The sequence below is a fragment of the Capsicum annuum genome, chromosome 5 (genome assembly GCF_002878395.1).
Source record: "Capsicum annuum cultivar UCD-10X-F1 chromosome 5, UCD10Xv1.1, whole genome shotgun sequence".
Taxonomy (NCBI): domain Eukaryota; kingdom Viridiplantae; phylum Streptophyta; class Magnoliopsida; order Solanales; family Solanaceae; genus Capsicum; species Capsicum annuum.
Window position 1 is genome coordinate 220,598,783 of NC_061115.1, and position 16,354 is coordinate 220,615,136.

The 16,354-nt window shown below is 37.6% G+C and overlaps 1 protein-coding gene and 1 long non-coding RNA gene across 4 annotated transcripts in view; one reads left to right on the forward strand and one right to left on the reverse strand.

The window, feature by feature from the left end:
• Nucleotides 1-16,354, reverse strand: part of LOC107871456 (ankyrin repeat-containing protein ITN1) — a 71,253-nt gene that overhangs the window by 6,636 nt on the left and 48,263 nt on the right. The window lies entirely within an intron of this gene.
• LOC124898814 lies at nt 7-4,472 on the forward strand. Of its 2 annotated transcripts, none has more exons than XR_007055602.1 (3): nt 7-1,434; nt 1,645-3,913; nt 4,031-4,472. It is a non-coding gene; the product is annotated as an uncharacterized LOC124898814 (long non-coding RNA). The 2 variants fall into 2 exon arrangements; XR_007055603.1 differs by having other exon boundaries at nt 7-767; nt 1,160-3,913.

Consider the following 16,354-nt stretch of genomic DNA (forward strand, 5'->3'; position numbering starts at 1 on the left):
CCTACTTTCTCATGGCAACAAAGTCAATATCATCTGCAACAACAGAGATAATAGCTATTATCCGGCTTTACAATATGGCAATTCTGTTGCAGCTTATGGTGATGACCGCAGTCGTAGTTTCATTTTCGACTGGTTTGTATGTTACTTTAGCACATTCTGTTGGTCTCGCCGTACTGTCTGTGTCATAGGTGCCATCTCTTTTTATGTAGTCTTCTTTATGATGATTCTTCCAGAAAATTAACATCCCAAGAGAAGGAACCTAATTTCCAGCTATCAACTATTGATCTTTTTTCCATCTTCATATTTGATGATGTCCCTACATAATTAATGTACTTAAACACTATACCTTTACTTTTTCAGTATAGACAAATTGCAAGCTACTGTCAATTAATCAATCATGTTATAAGGCTATCAACATCATTTTCATAACAGCTGTGAAGTTCACTATCATAAATAGATAGCTCCCACGACTAAATGTATTTGAGCCGCTTTATAATATCTTTGACTATTCTTTCATCTCATGGAGAGCATTGGAGTAATTGATAAAGTTGTTATCATGTGATCAGGAGGTCACGGATAATTAATTAATAAATATCCAATGAACTTGAAAGTCGTTTGCTTTCTCGAGGTGAAACAACAACAACACACTCAGTATATCCCCACTAAGTGGAGTCTTGGGAGGGTAAGTGTACGCAGTCCATACCACTATCTCCGGTGAGATAAAGAGGTTGTTTTCGATATACTCCCGACTCAAGAACTTTCTCAAGGTGAAACATTATATAGAAATTAAAAGTTGACCCTGTCTTTCCTTAGTACTATATATATCAGGGTCTTATTTTGATTTGCATAGAACTTCTTAAGGTTAAATAAAAAAAAGTAATGGATCCAATCCTGTACAATGCTGCGATGGAAGGGAATACAGGAAATGGTGAATTTCCTAACAACCCTTCCCCAGACCCTGCTCATATCGGAAGCTTTAATGCACCGGCTTGCCTTTCTCTCTCTCTGTGTGTATGTGTGTTAGACAGAGAGGGAGAAGAAGAGAGAAAAGTCGCTAAATGTCAACGAATATAATATTTTGTATCCATAATTTCTAAAGTACAATAATTATAGCTTTAAGAATTTCAAAGGTTGAATCTTTCAAGTTTAAGTCTTACAGATGACGGTTTTTATCTATGTCTGGATCTTCGGATAGCATGTATCCTGGAAATGAAGAGCAAGATGCGGCAAGCGAATCTGAGATGGTCTGGGCAGGTAAAGGCGAGAGGAGTTGATGCACCATGTGGAGCTTCGAGAGATTGGCTATGAATAGTTTCAAGAGAGGTAGAGTAGACCAAAGAAGTAATGGGAAGAGCTGATGAGACAAGACATGATATAGTTTCAGCTAACTGGGGACGTGACCTAAGACGAGAAGTTATGGAGGACATGAATACGGTAGAGTTCTCTTGCTTTTCCTTCCATACTAGTTAGTCGTAGTATTACTGTTGTAGTTTCTTGTCCTTTGATTTTTGTACTTATCTATTACTTTTTTGTACTTCAATTATCATAGTATTCTGTTGTAGTTTCTGTTCTTTTTTTTAAGACTGCTTTGTCATGCTCTCTGTGACCTTGGAATAACTGGTAAAGTTGTTTCCATGTGATTAGGAGGTCACGGGTTCAAGCCTCAGAAACAACTTCTGGCAGAACTGCAAGGTCAGGCTGCGTACAATACACCCTTGTGGTGGTGCCCTCCCCCGAACCCTGCGCATAGTGGGAGCTTTAGTGCACCGGGCTGCCCTTTTTTTGTCATGCTCTCTATAGTATTTTTTCATGGCTTTTCCACTTCTAACCTTTCTTTTTTGAACTGCTTTGAATTGTTTTTCCTTGCGCTGAAGGTTTATAAAAATTCCGAAACCTCTTTGCCTTTCAATGTAGGTTTAATATCTACGTATACTCTATCCTTTCGAAACTCTACTTGAGGAATATCACTGGGTATATTGTTGTTGTTGTACCATGAATTATTTAGTGAAGGTACATTGGTTTATGCAATTGTTGGTGACAAAATGCAACCACTTATAATTTGAATAGAAGAAAATGATCTTACATAGATTGTTATATCATGTGAAAGAGGATGTATAACTAAAATAACATCTGTCATATGTAATTCAAGGTATTGGGTAAAAACTGAAATATGTTGCTGAATTATATATTTGCAAAGCAATAAGTACAAGTAGTAGCTAGTTTTCATGTCTCTCTACTTGCTTATATTCTTCATCTTACACCATCATCATTTTCCTTAATATATAAATAGAAACCAAGATGCACAATAAAATAGAGAGACAACCTATGGAACAGATAGTAACGGCAAGACCAAGTGAATGTGATAAAGTAACAAACATACCAGTTGCGAATGCAATTACAACTGCTAACATTGACAAGCTCTGACAAATAATTGCGAGAAGATAAAGCTTAATTAAAATTTTTTTATGTTGAGGATCTATACTTATATCTGCCATGCTGAAGTAGATGAATATGGCAACAGCTGAGAATGTGAAGGCAATGGCATCAGAAACAACAAATGCACGAAATGCTGTTTTCCTTATTAGAATCGCCATCCCTTGATTAGGGCTATTGGGGTCACTCTCAAAACCTCCTGGCAATGTGATACCAGCGGCGAAAGTGACTGTCATTATCAAAGTGGCCACAACAATATGGATCTGAGCTACGTTCATAAGACTTTCGCCTTTTGTTTGATATACCTTTTTAGCTTTATCGTGATCATCTTCCCTCAGTTGCATTTTGCCTCCTGTTCCCGTTTCTGCATTTGGATTGGGCATGTACTCGTACTTCCGCTTTACATCAAAGTCACGTTTTCCAAATCGGCCAATGCTACACAAATCCTCCATCAATTTCTCCTATTTTCATCAATAGTACAGTTTATATTGAGTCGGTCGCAATCAGTATTTGAAAAACAAATGTGCGACCGCATACCTTATTTGTCGTCGCTGTGCATGACAATGCTATATCAACTGGGGTCTGGTTTTGTTTGTTAAATGACATCTTCTTTGCTCTAGGATGGTTTATTAATTCAGGCACATGGTTACCAGAGGCAGCAAACAAATGGAGAGGACTGTTGCCGTCACTATCTGGCTCATCAACAAGGCTGTTGCAATTATCAGATTCTAATAAGAAACGGACTACCTCGTCTTGATTGTTCAATATGGCAACATGAAGAGCATTTTGTTTGTTGCTGTTAAGCATATCCCAACAATCAGGGCAGTGATTTAATAGCTCATAGATCATGTTTACATCACCTTCACCAGCTGCAATGTGAATTGCTGTTGTCCAGTCATTTTCACTGCCTGCCGGAAGGTACACTAAGGATTTTTTCCACTCCAGCATATCAGAAACTACGTCTTTCATTCCTAATTTAACAGCATAGTGCAGTGAATTCCAACCCCATAAGTCTGGTTCCTCGCATAAAGGCTTATTCCAATGCCATAGTGATCTAATGCAATCTGGATGTGTCAACACGATAAATGCATAAATAAGGGGTTAGATCTTCTCGCAAATATAGTTGCACAACAGACATTACGAAATCATCAACAGATTATGGGAAGGTCAACTGAAGTTAGATATTGATATAGCAAATAACAAAAATTGTATACCTATATGTTCCTGAATTACTGCTGCATGCAGCGGCGTCCTATTAGATGGACCTGCAGCATAAGTTGGTTTCTTGCAGGATTCCAAGATGTCAATCAAAGCATCATGAAAACCAGATTCAGCCGCCAGATAGAGTGGCGTCTCCTGAGCATGATTAGGCAGAAATTCGAATTCAGAATCTTCTTTCACCAAGAGCTTAACCACATCTAGATGTTGGCTCCGAACAGCCTTGTGCAGGGCTGTATCTCCACTAGCATCCGTCATCTGCGTGAGTTTATCCTTCGTATTATGATCTTCTGTACATGCAAGTAGCACATGGACTACTTCAGTATGCCCTTCGTTAGCTGCTATGTGAAGAGCGGTTTCATTTTTCTTGTTTTGACAGCATAACATTACCGGAGTAATCTTAAGGACTTCTGCCGCGAAATGGGAGTGGCCATAGAGGGCTGCGACATGAAGGACCGTGTTGCCCTTTGGAGTGACTTGGAAGCCATTTTCTTCATCCCTTTTCAAATGATCAGCAAGTATAAAATAGTCATCTCTGATATTGCCTCTCATCGCAGCATTATACAAGACTGGATCCATTCCTTTTGATTTGGTGTTTTATCCAAAATCTCCCAATGATAATCCTTTGAGTCCTTTGGTAATCAAAAAAATAAATAAACAAGACACAACTAAATGTGAACTGATGGATGAAATATATACATGTACTTGATGAAGTCTACTCACCTAAGTCTTTGCATTAGAATATCTTAATATAATGCCAACCTGGTGTAGAATTTCTAGGTGTGTTATATTTTTTTAATAAAGTCTTTGTTGAATCTTTATATTAGAATGGAAAAGTCTCAAATATGCCATTGAACTATTAGAAATGGCTCATTCATGTCATCGCAGTTACAAAATCAGCTCATCCATGCCATTACTTTTTAACGGTGGGTTTTCAAGAACGGCCATGCCACGTGGCCTATTATTTTAGACCTTAGTTTTTTTGGACAAACATGGTATATGAAATTAAGACTTTTCGTGAAGTCGTTGTTTTAAAATACATAATATACAAGTTTCAGGTTCATCCAATCACATGGTGGAGCCAGCTTAAATTATTTAGATCTCAGACATCTTGACCCGACGGTCTATCGGAAACAGTCTCTACCTCGCATATGAGGTAGTGGTACGGACTGCGTACAGTCTATCCTCCCCAGACCCCACTTTGTGGGAATATACTTTGTTTGTTGTACGACGACTTACGTAGCCAAGTTGTATTATATTTCATTACTTTCAGAATCTAACATTAACCCAAACTAAACCATAGATCTCAATTATTTCGATGTAGTTTATCAAAAGTTGATGAAGGCTTTGTCTGTAATAGCTTTGAAAATTTACAGAATAAAGAATTAAGGTAGCAGATCAAGTGATGACATCTGTTATTCGAGCCTCATTTCCATTGATGAACTTCACAGCTAATTGTTGCTTGAGCATTAAGTGGCACAGGACAAGAAAGGAACTCGCTCTTAGTATATGTCAAGTTGTAGCATTATTCAAGTTGGGTCAACTTAGTATATGTCAAGTTGGGTCATCTTAGTATATGTCAAGTTGTAGCATTATTCAAGTTGGGTCATCTTAGTATATGTCAAGTTGCCATCAATAACCCACACCAACCCATTTTGTCTAGAGGTAAGGTACGAGTTTGACAGAATTTAGTAATCTCGATTCGAATTAAATCTATATTTATTTTTAAAATATATATTTAAGATGTACAAATTATTAGTTTTGAATCCATTAACACAAAGGGGAAATAATCCAAAACAATGAACTTCAGATCTTTGATCTGCCTCTACATTCTGTTGTGCCCTCGGTAGCAAGAAAATAGAAAGTGTGTTTAACATAGCCAGAAGCGGATCGAGGTTGAAACTATTATATCTTTAAAGTTATAAATTCATATCTATGACTAATTGCAGTTTTAGTAGATTTTACATGTAAACATATGTTATGCCCGAAGAATATTGAGTTCAGATGAACAAGAGATTTGCTCGGATTCATTCACTTTCGTTGTCGCACCCTTGTCGACGCAACATGGGGAGTGGCTCGGGATCCGCGCAAAATTTGGTCAACCCACGGTTGAATCTTGAGTTACTTGGATTTTTATTTTTGAAACCCTTAAGAGTGTTCTTGAGGATTTTTGGTGAAAATATCAATATTTTGCTCATTTGGGAGTATAATCCCGTGTTTAAGATGATTGGGGGTTGGAAATACCCATAATGCCCTTAAAAATTTTGGGGAGAGAGCTGAAATTGGCCCAAGGCGATAAGCCAGGTGTCGCCCATCCTAGAGCACCGCTCTAGGCCAGGTGTCGCCTACCCAATCGCGGGGCTCATCCCAGACCAGGCGATTTGCCAGGCGATGCGGGCAGATCGCGGGACCTCATTGGAATGAGATACCAACATGCCCTTACGCTCGTCCCAAAATCCTGAAACTCACCCAAGATGTACCCTTGACTTCCCCGATCACAACGCAATAAGAATTTCAAGAAATGGAGGTCAGGAAGGCCGAAAAATAAAATCCCTCAAGTTTGATAGCTAAAAATGAAACTAAGTCTCTTTAAAACTTAGAATATTTTCAAGTTTTCAAGGATAAGAGTACTCTACTAGGGGCTAGCACATGCATAACTTTCACGGGGCATTACAGGTATGATTATGTTCATGTTGATGGTTGTTGTATGGTTTCAAGTTGGGGTCTTTATGTATTTTCATGAAGCTATTTTAGTATGTAAGATGAAATCTATGAACTTAGTTGTTTCTGATGTCTATATTGTTGGATGTTAATAATCAAGTTGTTGATGATGAATGATTCCCAAGTTGGAATCTTTATGTGTTTCTATGAATCTATGATATCATATGAGTTGGAAGCATGTAAACTTGGTTGTTCATGATGTAAAACTTTATGATTTCACCTATGCCTAAATTATGCATGTAAGGTGTTTGATTAAATGTTTAAGACAAACAAGAAACATGTATTATGTATTATTATGGTCTAAAAGATGAATTCATGCCATTAACCTTATGCTTGTATGGTTTCCATGTTGTTGTTGTACAATGAATATGTTGTTGGAATGCCATGATGTTAGAGTATAAAATCATGATCTTTATTGTATGCATTCCTACCATGTACAAGTTTATGATATCCATGTACTTCATGAAATTTCCCCCAACTTATTTTATTACGAATGGTTGATATTGATCATGTATTCAAGATTGTCAAGAAATGTCATCTTCCTTCTATCGAGTCATGGGGTAATTGTACCCAAAAAATATAGCTGTGTACCTAGAGCCATGTCCTATTTTCACTATACTCGCAGTCAAGCCACGTTCAGTAGACTTCAGTCAGTCTCATAACTCAGGAAAAATTCATGTAAATTCAGTATTAGTACAGTCCTACTCAGTACTTTGCAAATATCTATAATCATAGTCATCTATCAGATCTAAGTAGTATTCCGTCAATCAATGGAGTCTATTAAACTCACTCCATGTTCAGTTCAGTATTCAGTTCAGATATCAGTAAACTCATCCAGTTAACAAAATTCAGCAGTGTTTCGCTAGTCATGGGAACTCAGTAAAACTCAGTAACTAAGTTCATTTCAGTTATACAGAACAATCAGTAACAGTTCAGTTAATCCTAGTATGAACTAGGAAATCAATTCAGTATAATCAGTTCAATGTCATTTAGATGGGAGTAGTAATTAGCACCGAGTGAATCTAAGGATGGGAACATACAATATCAGATGAGGGTGTGATTCTTAGAAGTCATCGTTGCATACCAGAACTACGTAGCCAGCATAGGATGATATATTCTTCCTGCCAGACTAGAAGGTTGATACCTCATATACGAGTTTTCCTGTCAGTGAGGGTTTACAAAAGATCATCCTATCAGAGAGGGTTAACTCATAGCAGTTGTCTTTACCCGTGGCACGGTATTGACACCCTTTCAATCAGGGTTACAGATTAGACCCCAACTCAATTATATGATAGATTCAGGGCATATCAGTTAAATGACTACTTCCCACAATTTCAGTTACAGAATCAGGACTATCAAATACAATTATTCAGACTCAGTAATAGAACTCAGATAGTTTTTCAGTTTTTAGGACTTTTAGATACAGTCAACTCAGCTACATTATGGAACTTAGCTAGTTCCATTAGATTCAAGACTCTCAGATACAGTCACTCATGTTATCAGTTATATCAGTTATCAAAACTCATGTTATCAGTTATATCAGTTATCAGAACTCACATTATTAGTTATATCAATTATCAGAACTTATGTTATCAATATTTATATTTAGGACTGTTAGATATTCAGATTTAGGACTATTAGATACAGTCAATCAGATCAGTTCTTTATAATCAGAACTATCAGAAACAATCATTTAGATATCCATATCAGTAAACTCAGTTGTCATCTTATTAGTAAGCATGAACCCAGGAGTTTAGCAGTAAGAAAAGTTGGGATAGTATTATACAGTTTGATCAAATTATGTATTCACGGGGATAGTTGTACCAGAGTAAATCAGTAGGCTTGAACAGTGTAAGCTTGAATTTAAGTTTATTGATTTGAATTAGGTATGAAGGTGTAGATGTGATATTAGTAGTATATGAAGCAATAGAAGCAGATAATGGGCTTAATAAGGAAAACATGTGTTTGACAGAGTGTAAGTATGCGATTAAGATGCAGTTTAGTTCAGAGTTTAGTAAGGGCTCACAGATTTAAGATGATAGCTTAAAGCTAAGGGAGGGGGGGATGATAGAGCAAGTAACCAAGTTAGGCCCTCAAACTCTAGTAGTAGTGCCTGTATGTATAGGAAAGCAGTAAGGGAAGACGATTTCCAACCTATCTTCATCTCAGTAAAAAGTTCTACACTTCAGTCAGCATGATTCCTACGTATGCTTCACATCTCAGTTTCATGAATACAACTTCTATTCGCACACTTTCCATAGAATCGTGTGCATTTACAGTTTCTATTATACGGAGTTCCAGCTCCCCCAGTGTTATAGATCATGTCTTACGAATTCAGAAATTTCAGACTCAGGTCATGCAACTCATAACACATGTACACATGTCATGCTTTACAGTATACTCAGTTTTCATGATTCATGCTATGCCCCTAAAGATCAGTTTTCATGATTCATGCTATGCCCCTAAAGATCAGATAGATTCAGACTACATCATGTATATCCTCAGTTCAAACCTTTATGATAAATCCATGCTGTTGATATTCTCAAAGTTCCAGTCATGTGTCAAGTTCAATTGTATCCATTCATGCTTCAGGTCCTTTTGATTTAATCCTTCAGTAAGCTCTCCTTGTGAGATAGTGTAGTGATGACCATTTGCTTAGAATGGAAGGGAGTAGATGTTTTATGATAAGAAAAAATTGTTGCATGTTTATTTTACATGAGGGTATAGCTATGATGATAGGCTTGAATGTCAGGTTAGTGTGCAAGTTCTTGGCTAGTAAGAGGTTGTACTTAGAAGTTGGGGAAGTAAAGAGTGTGAATGTACATTCAGATCCTTGACTAATGTCAGTCCCTAGCAGGTAGCCATCAAAACTCAGTTACAATCTCAATTATAGTTTCAGTATTTAGTACTCAATAATCAGTATTCAGTCCTAGAATTTATTATTCAGTATCAGTCTAAACCGTTGTAATTAGTATTCAGTTATCAGAACCCAGCATTTAGTTCCAGTAAGAATCTCAGTTACAGTCTTAGTTATAGTGTCAACTTTAGTTCAGTAACCAGATAAAAAACCTCAGTTCAATTTCAGGTTTGCTTGACCATAGCATATAATTATCAGTTACTCAGTTATCATTGTTTCAGTACCTCAGCTTACAAACTTTTCCAAAACTATTTTACATGCTTGGTCTCACATTCACAGATAATACAGACTTCATAAATCCATGCTCAGTCACCTTATGTTGCTCAGTTAGCCTTATCTCCTATGTATAACACTCTAAAATCTCAGCCCAGCTATTCAGGCTAAGTACAGTTCAGCCTTGTATATCCAGTGTTCAGCTATCAGTTATTCAGTTAATCAGACAAGTTGTATATTTATGCACTTTTGCTCAGTACCCACATGAATCTTTTCAGTAGTCCCAGATGTTGTGCATGCGGCTAAGTCACTTCATCTTATAAGATATTCGTAGGCCTTAACTCATGTTACCGAATCCTAATTAGGATATGATTTTCGTACTCAACTTTCTTATACAGAAAACTTCGTGCAGTTTGGTTTTCCCATCTCTCCATCTTTTTGCACTAGCCGAAATCTTATAAAAAGAATATAGCCATTCTCAGATAAACCAACCAGTTAGATGAAAGCTCATCTCAGTTCATGTATCATGTCTTAGTTTCAAATCTCAGATAATTAGTTACGATTCAGTTCTTAGGTGTCTTGAGCATCGCCTCAGTTTTTCTCAGTATCTCTGTAATACCCTACATTTCGGACTAGAATGAGAATCTATCATTCCTATGTGTAGATGTTCCAAAAGCCAAAAATACTATGAAGATTTAGTGTCTTAATCACGTATGTAGAGTGGTAAGCTATTTAAGCATGAATTTAGATCATAGAGGTCCTTTAACTCAAGGACAAGTTGAAAGTTTTCCTATTGTCCGAGTTTTAGTGAATGCCGAAACTTAAGTCAACTTTAGTAGACCATAAATCCTTGTCTATAACGAATTATAGGCCTGCTATATATCAAATGAAATGTAGTTGAATTATCTTTCCAACGATACCAATTTTTCCAAATTCTGATAACCGAATCAAAAGTTATGCCATGTGAGACAAAAAGGGATCGCGATAGCATCGCGAGACGAGGTATGCTAGACCCAAATGGGGATTGCGTCATGAGGGATACTTAACCCAACTAGGGGTCCTGACACGAGGGTCATTTATGCACAGTTTCAGCTTCCTAAGGGTCAAGGAGCATATTGGTCCTTTTTCCACCCCTATATATACCTTACACACGAAATTAAGCCCTCCCTGAAGCAAAATATAACCCTTTTCATCAAATTCTCTCAAGAACTCAAGCAAGGGTTTTCTTAAGAGATCCAATTTCAAGAAATTTTCTCCGTCAATCTTCGTAGATTCACGAAATAAGGTATGCATAGTGTTCATCTATGGACCTCTTTCATCCATAGAGCTCAAGAACCATGTTTTAAATGATAAAATTTGATTACCTTGTTGTGATGTGATGTTGTTCATGTTAATGATTGCTGTTTAAGCTTCAAGATATTAACTTAAGTTGACTTTCATGAAGTATGTGTGCTTTTAGTTAAAACCCATGAATTTCGGTCGCTTAAGATGATTAAATGTTGAGAAAACCTATGCCACAGTGTGTATGTAAGGTGTTTGATAAAAAGCCTAAGAAACTATAAATCATGCAATATAGCTAAATTGTTAGTAAGTAAAGGATCCATAATATGTCTTATGTTCCAATGACTTCCATGTTGATAATGCGCCTAATAAATATTGTTGGTTTGCTCATGAACTAGTCTTGTGGTATTATGCTATGCTTACTTGCAAATCCGGCCTATGTACAAGATTTATGATGACCATGTACTTCATGAAATCCCTCTACTTATGATATTATGAATTATGGCCTTTAGTCATGTTTTCTGTATTTTATAATTTATTGTGCAGTTTATAGGTACAGATATCTGTCATGGGTTAGCTTGTGGTCCTTCGGGGTCATGCGCACTGTGTAGCATTTCGGTTTAGAAAATTAAATCGTTACAAACTTGGTATCAAAGCCTAAGGTTCAATAGTGTCCTAGAAAGTCTGAAAACCGCAGCTAGTTGAGTCTTGTACATGGGTGTGTTGTGCGCTACATTTATGTACATGAGGCTATAAGATGTTTTAGGAACATTTTAACTTCTTTCAGTATCCATGTTGTGCTAGTGAGCATAATCTCAAGTTGAACTCTCAGTCTAATCTGCTCTTCTTTTATTTCAGAACATGCCTCCAAAGAGAAGAAACCAGCCAGATCCTCAGCCTGAAGATCCTTTGGGAGAACATGTTTCTCACGTGGAATTTAGAGCCGCCTTTACCAAACTTGCTCAGTCTGTAGTTGCCCTGAATGAACAGCCAGCAGTCGTTCTGGCCAACCAAGTGGCTAACTCAGCCACAGCTAGGATTTGGGACTTCACCCCAATAAACCCTCTATCTTTCTTCGGGTCTATGTCTAATAAGGACCCCCAGGAGTTCATTGACCAAGTCCAGAAGGTCATATATATCATGGGAGTTACTTTTTATCAGAGTGTCGAGTTAGCCGCATACTAGTTATAGGATGTCGCTTACACTTGGTATAAGTAGTGGAAGTCCGAGAGGTTAGAGGATGCAAATCTTGTTGAGTTGGAGGAATTTTTCATGGCTTTCTTAGATAGATTCTTTCCCCAAGAGTTGAGGAAGGTGAAGGTCTTAGAGTTTATTAACCTCAGGCAGGGAAATATGACGGTTAAGGAGTACTCTCTCAGGTTTACTCAGTTATCCAGATATGCCTCTCATGTAGTTGTAGACAGTAGAGCCAAGATGAGTAAGTTCGTTTCAGGGGTCAACTACAAAAATATAATGGTTCAATTTCAGTTCCTGAATGAGCCCGTCTTAGAGTGGCAGGGTAGTACTTCATCTTTCAGGGGTCAGCTTGTTTCCTACCTTCGGGCAAGGAAAATAATATCTAAGAGGTGTGTTTATTATCTTATGCATGGCAAGGACTCTAGTTCCGAATCTTCCAACCTTGAATCAGTCCTAGTGGTTAATGAGTATTCAGATGTCTTTCCCGAATATCTCCCAGTCATTCCTCTCGAAAGGGAAATAGGCTTTGACATTGATCTTATTCCAGACACTCAACCAATCTCTCTTCCTCCATATAAAATGGCAACTGCAGAACTCAAGGAACTAAATTATCAATTAAAGGATCTCTTAGATAAGGGATTCATCAGACCCAACATTTCCCCATGGGGCACACCAGTCTTATTCGTGTGCAAGAAAGGCAGTTCTCTCAAGATGTGTATTGATTATCGTCAGCTTAACAAATTCACAATCAAGAATAGGTATCCCTTTACCTGAATTGATAACCTGTTTGACCAACTTCAGGGTGCCAGCTATTTCTCTAAAATAAACCTCAGATCAGGATATCATTAGCTTCGAGTCAGAGAATGTGACATCCCGAAGACAGCTTTTCATACTCCGTATGGTCACTTAGAATTCTTAGTTATGTCCTTTAGTCTCACCAATGCTCCAGCCGCTTTCATGGACTTGATGAACCATGTGTTCAAGCAGTACTTGGACATGTTTGTCATAGTCTTCATAGATGATATTCTGGTTTATTCCTGCACTGAGCGTGATCGACCATCTCAGGACAGTACTTTAAACTCTCAGAGATCATCAGCTAATCGCCAAATTTAGTAAGTGCGAGTTTTGGCTAAGGTCAGTAGCATATCTTGGCCACATTATTTCTGGTGATGGCATTAGAGTAGATCCTCAAAATACCAAAGCAGTAAGAAACTGTCCTCGCCCTATCTCTCCATCAGATATCAGGAGTTTCTTAGGTTTGGCTAGCTATTACAGATGGTTTGTTGAGGAATTTTCTTTGATTACTTCCCTTATGTCTAGATTGACTCAGAAGAAAGTCAAGTTTCAGTGGTCAGATCCTTGTGAGAAGAGTTTTCAGGAGTTGAAGACTCGACTCACCTCAGCTCCAGTTCTAGCGTTACCAGACGTTCTGATGGGTTCGTAGTGTATTGTGATGCATCTAGAGTAGGTTTAGGTTGTGTCCTCATGCAGCATAAGGTCATAGCCTACACCTCCATACAGTTAAATCCCTATGATAAGAATTATGCTACTCATGATCTCGAGTTAGTAGTCATAGTATTTGCCTTGAAAATTTGGAGGCATTATCTAGACGGTGTTCATGTAGATGTCTTCATAGACCATAAGAGTCTTCAGTATGTCTTTTCCCAGAAAGATCTTAATCTTCGTCAGAGAAGGTGGTTAGCACTCTTGAAGGATTATGACATGAGTGTCCTCTATCATCTGAACAAGGCCAATGTTGTGGCTGATGCTCTCAGTAGACTATCTATGGGTAGTGTTGCTCATGTTGAGGATAGTAAGAAAAAGTTAGCTCAGGAAGTTCATCAGCTTGCTAGACTAGGCGTTCGCTTAGTAGATTCTTCAGAGGGTAGTATTGGGGTTCATAGCACCTCAGAATCATCTCTAGTATCGAAGGTAAAAGAAAAGCAAGATAGAGATCCTAGCCTTGTTAAGCTCAAGGAGCCCGTCAGAGATCAGAAGGTAGAGGTTTTCTCCCAAGGGGGAGATGGTGTCATTCGTTGTCAGGGTCATCTCTGTGTTCCAGATGTAGATGAATTGAGATAGCGAATTCTTGTAGACGCGCATGGTGCGTGGTACTTTATTCATCCAGGGTCCACTAAGATGTACCGCAACTTGCGGGAGATCTATTGGTGGAGTGGGATGAAGAGAGATATTGCAACTTTTGTGGCTAAGTGCTCTACATGTCAGCAGGTTAAGATAAAGCATCAGAAGCCTAGTGTTTCCATGCAGGAGTTCGCTATTCCTACTTGGAAGTAGGAAGTTATGAACATGTACTTTGTGACGGGTTTGCCTCGAACTCGTCACCAGCATGATTCAGTCTGGGTCATTGTAGACAGGATGACCAAGTAAGCTTATTTCCTTCCAGTTCATACCTCTTATTCAGCTGAGGATTACGCTAAACTCTACATCAGGGAGTTGGTCAGGTTACACGGTATTTCATTGTCTATCATCTCAGACAGAGGTACCCAGTTTACCTCTCATTTCTGGAAAGGGTTCCAAAAGGGTCTTGGTACCTAAGTCCATCCCAGTACAGCCTTTCATCCTCAGACAGATAGTCAAGAAGAAAGGACCATTCAGACTCTAGAAGATATGCTAAGGGCGTGTGCAATTGATTTTAAGGGATGTTGGGATGACCACTTGCCTTTGATTGAGTTTGCATACAACAACAACTATTATTCCAGTATTCAGATGGTTCCATTCGAAGCTCTCTATGGTAGGAGATGTAGGTCTCCGATTGGTTTGTTCGAAATTAGTAAGGCCGCAGTCATAGGGTCTGACTTAGTATTCGACACCTTAGAGAAAGTCCAATTGATCAGAGAAAGACTCCGGGTGCTCAGAGCCGACAAAAGTCTCTATTGAAACAGTCTCTCTATCTCTACGTGGTAGGGATAAGATCTGCCTACACGTACTATACTCTCTCCATACCCCACTTGTGGGATTACATTCAGTATATTGTTATTGTTGTTAGTATTAATATAAGAAGGATTGCAACTTACCGTATTTTTTGTATAGTTCTCGAACATCTAATGTGAAACCAGTTTTAAAGGTCTCTATCATTAGTAGATATTTTCCACAACTAAATTTATTTGAGTTGCCTTGATAATATTTTCGACTATTCTTTCATCTCACCTAGCTCTCTCTTTGAGATAGAAGCATATTATATGTAAAGGTTATTACTCACATGAAATTAATGCAATATTTTTGCTTCTACATAAACAAGATTGATCACAAGGAATTAAAGTTTCATTAAGAACTATATATCAATTAGAGAAAATTGAAATTAAAAAAAAAGGACGTTAGAACTGCTACTAAAGGTCTCACTACACGTAGGATTCAGGGAAAAGCTTGACCAGAAGGGTCTACTGCTAATTTGTAGGAGTAAAACACATGAATAGTGGCCCCCATGCATTATTGTCCTTGTTATAATTAATAACTTCCTCCATCATAAATTCTTGATATCTCATGCAAAATTTTCTCCAATTAAAATCATCACCAACTATTGATGCATTTTTCTTCAATTCCATTACTACATTCAATTTTCCCATTAACATATCCCTATTATTATCATTCCATATGTCAAGACTTATAATTCTCTCTTCAACATATTCTTTGATAAAATTGGAACGATACTGAGAAGATCTTTCGTATAAATTGTAATCCACTTGAAATTCCGCAACACCTAATAACAAGTAGTAGGTTGGTAAGAACTTGTTGTTCTACCCCCTAGTAATAAAAATTTTGAAACGTAGACAACATATTTCATCCAATGGAACAACAAATACAAATTTCTATTGTGTCCATCGCATGGTTGCGCTCATAGTTGTTTTGAGCGCATTTTGTTTATGTGTCGAAACTTTTACGTAGCTTGATCTTCCATTGATGTTTTTTTCATCAAATTTAGTAGATTTTACTTCTACAATTAGCATATGATATTTTTCGTCTGCCATGAAATAAATAAATATTGACGAAGTTGACTTGGTCTTTACTTGGTACTATATATCAGGCTCATCACTTTCACATGGTGCATGTCAAGTTGTAGCATTATTATTCAAGTTGGGCCATCTTAGAATATGTCAAGTTGCCATCAATACCAACCCATATTTTGTCTCAAGGCAAGGTATGAGTTTGACATAATTTAGTAATCTCGATTCGAATTAAATCTATATTCATTTTTAAAACATATATTTAATATGGAATCCAAAACCGTAAACTTCAGATCTTTGATCTGCCTCTACATTCTGCTATGCCCTCAGTAACAAGAAAATAGAAAGTGCATTTAACATAGTCAGAAGCGGATCTAAGGTTGAAACTATTATATCTTTGAAGTTATAAATT